We start from the raw sequence: 4,100 nt of genomic DNA, 5'->3' as shown, positions 1-4,100 counted from the left end.
ATTATGTCTGTATCTTTGGGGTAAACACCCAGTAGTGCAATTGCTGGTAGCTCTATTTTTAACTTTTTGAGGGACCTCCACACTGTTTTCCAAAGTGGCTGTACCAACTTGCATTCCTACCAACAGTGTAAGAGGGTTCCCCTTTCTTTTTTTTTAATAATAATTTTTATTATGTTATGTTAGTCACCATACAGTATATCCTTAGTTTTTGATGTAATGTTCCATGATTCATTATTTGCATATAACACCCAGTGCACCATACAATACGTGCCCTCCTTAATACCCAACACCCGGCCTATCAATCCCCCAACCCCCTCCTGTGAAGCCCTCAGTTTGTTTCCCAGAGTCCATAGTCTCTCATGGTTCATTCCCCTTCTGTTTACCCCCTCATTCTTCCCTTCCTTCTCCTACTGATCTTCCTATTTCTTATGTTCCATAAATGAGTGAAACCATATGATAATTGTCTTTCTCTGCTTGACTTATTTCACTTAGCATAATCTCCTCCAGTCCCATCCATGTTGCTGCAAATGTTGGGTAATTGTTGTTTCCGATGGCTGAGTAATATTCCATTGTATATATGGACCACATCTTCTTTATCCATTCGTCTGTTGAAGGGCATCTCGGCTCTTTCCACAATTTAGCTATTGTGGACAATGCTGCCTATGAACATTGGGACACACATATGTTTATGAAGAGGGTTGGAAAGGATATTCTCAGACTTAAAACATTGGAAGTAGTATAGCACAGTGGTGAAGGCTCTGGTATTTGGCATTTACCCGACTTGGGTTCAAGTCCTCTCTTTGCCATTCACTGTAGTTGTTAGTTGCTTTGCCATGGGCAAGGTACTTCCCTTACCACCAATTTTTTCCACTGTAAAATGGGCCTAATGCTCATACAGTAGAAATGAAAGCCCCTCAAGAGCAAGGACTACCTCTATAGAGGTGCTTAATACATAGTCGTTGCTCAGTGACTGTTGAATGGCCTGATCGCTTCACAGACTTGTACTGAGAAAGGACTCAACATGCAAAAAGCAGGGGAGAAAGAGTGTTAGTCCAAAAGTGGTAGCCAGTTTCCTCATCTATGAAATTTGCCTTTGGTTTAACCAAATGAAGTCATTTTGATTGTGGAAAGATACCTTTCTGGGCTAGAGTATTACAAGAATAATTAAATTGCGCTGCACCTAAAAAGGAAAAAAAGAAAGAAAAGAAAGAAAGAAAGAAAGAAAGAAGAAAGAAAGAAAGAAAGAGAAAGAAAGAAAGAGAGAAAGAAAGAAGAAGGAAAAGAAAGAAAGAAAGAAAGAAAGAAAGAAAGAAAGAAAGAAAGAAAAAGAAAGAAAGAAAGAAAAGATTCCACAAGTTCATGATAGAGGACAAGGAATCTGAAAATTGGAAATAAGGAGTTCCCCCTCCAGATGTTGAAGGACAGAAAAGGCCCAACAGCAATGAGGAGTGGAACCCAGGAGAAAGATGGTTAGTAGGTCTTTCCCAGTGATGGGAATAGCTGAAAAAATGTGAAGAACAGAAAAGTCTGATGTCCAATTTTAAGCTGATAGCCATGATATGAACTTAGATGACGAAAACGTGTGATAGGTATCCTTGGAAAACCTTTGCCACGCGCACTTCAGACTTATCTCTAAATTTTCCAAATTTTGGAAAATTCAGAGATACTTTATTTTGATAGTTTGGGGGAAAGGGAAACATGTTAGGAGGGAGGTTGGTGGTTGAAGGATATTCTGGGTTTCTGATTTAAGCCCCAGGGGATCTGAAATCACAGATGTTCTGGGATTAGGCAGTTTCATACCTGACATTCTGCACTAAAGCAATCTTTAGCCTGCCTTTCCTTATCTCTGAACAGAGCTACCTGGTGATGGCTCAGCTTTTTCATCTTTGTCCTTAGTTGATATTTGTGAACCTATATGTCTCAGGTATTTTTGCCTACTGATGGATGGATGCTGGAAACTTGTCTGGGGACTCAGTGACCTAGGTTCTTCAGGTTTTATGAGTAGGTGCTAAAGATCAAAAGATTCAAGCGTTCACAAGAGAGAAGGTGGAAAGAAATCTCTCAGTCACAAGGGTGAAGATTGTGAATGAATTTGTCTTTTTTCATCTGATAAGGTTCTTCCTGTCTTCTGATTGCCAGGTCATAAGATAAGGTAGGCTATGGTATTATGTTAAAGGAAGATGGTGGTATTGAAGAGGACACTGGGGAAGTTTGGCTTCAGAAATCTTTGGAATAGCCTTGCTGATGGACTTGGACTGAGATTTTCTTGAGTCCCTTGAATCCAGATATCTCTAAGCTTCTGACCTCTGTATTCCTTTAAAGTTGCTCCAGGATCCCAAAGGCCACAGTTGGGACTTAAAAGATTGTGGAATTTAAAATGGTGGAGGTTGTAACAGAGGATATGTAACAAGGGGATGTTTCCATGGGAAGAAATTGGCTACAAACAAAGACTCTAACAAAAAGAAGGCAGGGAATCTGGTAATAGTAAGTGTTTTGTTTTTTGGTTTGGAATATAGGCAGTGTTCAGAGAAAACAGCAAAGAAAAGGGCTGAAAAACTAGTTAGGAGCTAGATTTTGGGAGAACCTTCAAATCCAGGCTCAGGTGTTTCTTTGAAGAAGTAGTCTATATTCATTGTCATGTATAGCCTCATCTACCATTCACATCTCAACTCACTGCAACCATGAAGCTATGCATGACATGGACTCCCAAGTAACAAGCAAATAAGACATACATGTATTTATCTCACCCAAAAAGAAATCTAGGGAATTAGGTAGTCCAAAGAATATGGTGGCACTGTGAAATTGTTTAAAAAATCCAGGTTCTTTTTAGTTTACTGCTCCACTATCCTTAGGATTTAAACCTTGTCTTCACTTAGCCTTTATTCCAGGAGGCTGTGTCCAGCTAAAGAAGACTCAAGATGTTTATTACTAAGGAAAAAGAATGCATAGGGTAAGCAATTGCAATCTATGCCACAAATGTGTGTACTGAAATTATCCTCTCCAAGGTCACAGAGACCAGACCACCACCTATGTTAGTCACCATACAGTATATCCTTAGTTTTTGATGTAATGTTCCATGATTCATTATTTGCATATAACACCCAGTGCACCATACAATACGTGCCCTCCTTAATACCCAACACCGGCCTATCCAATCCCCCAACCCCCTCCCCTGTGAAGCCCTCAGTTTGTTTCCCAGAGTCCATAGTCTCTCATGGTTCATTCCCCCTTCTGTTTACCCCCCCTCATTCTTCCCTTCCTTCTCCTACTGATCTTCCTATTTCTTATGTTCCATAAATGAGTGAAACCATATGATAATTGTCTTTCTCTGCTTGACTTATTTCACTTAGCATAATCTCCTCCAGTCCCATCCATGTTGCTGCAAATGTTGGGTAATTGTTGTTTCCGATGGCTGAGTAATATTCCATTGTATATATGGACCACATCTTCTTTATCCATTCGTCTGTTGAAGGGCATCTCGGCTCTTTCCACAATTTAGCTATTGTGGACAATGCTGCTATGAACATTGGGACACACATATGTTTATGAAGAGGGTTGGAAAGGATATTCTCAGACTTAAAACATTGGAAGTAGTATAGCACAGTGGTGAAGGCTCTGGTATTTGGCATTGTACCGACTTGGGTTCAAGTCCTCTCTTTGCCATTCACTAGTTGTTAGTTGCTTTGCCATGGGCAAGGTACTTCCCTTACCACCAATTTTTTCCACTGTAAAATGGGCCTAATGCTCATACAGTAGAAATGAAAGCCCCTCAAGAGCAAGGACTACCTCTATAGAGGTGCTTAATACATAGTCGGTGCTCAGTGACTGTTGAATGGCCTGAATCTGCTTCACAGACTTGTACTGAGAAAGGACTCAACATGCAAAAAGCAGGGGAGAAAGAGTGTTAGTCCAAAAGTGGTAGCCAGTTTCCTCATCTATGGGAAATTTGCCTTTGGTTTAACCAAATGAAGTCATTTTGATTGTGGAAAGATACCTTTCTGGGCTTAGAGTATTACAGAATAATTAAATTGCGCTGCACCTAAAAGGAAAAAAGAAAGAAAGAAAGAAAGAAAGAAAGAAAGAAAGAAAGAAAGAAAGAA

The sequence above is a fragment of the Ursus maritimus genome, assembly GCF_017311325.1.
Source record: "Ursus maritimus isolate PB19 chromosome X unlocalized genomic scaffold, ASM1731132v1 scaffold_X1, whole genome shotgun sequence".
NCBI classification, from domain to species: Eukaryota; Metazoa; Chordata; class Mammalia; order Carnivora; family Ursidae; genus Ursus; species Ursus maritimus.
The sequence above is the reverse complement of the archived record's forward strand: the minus strand, read 5'-3'. Positions refer to the sequence as shown.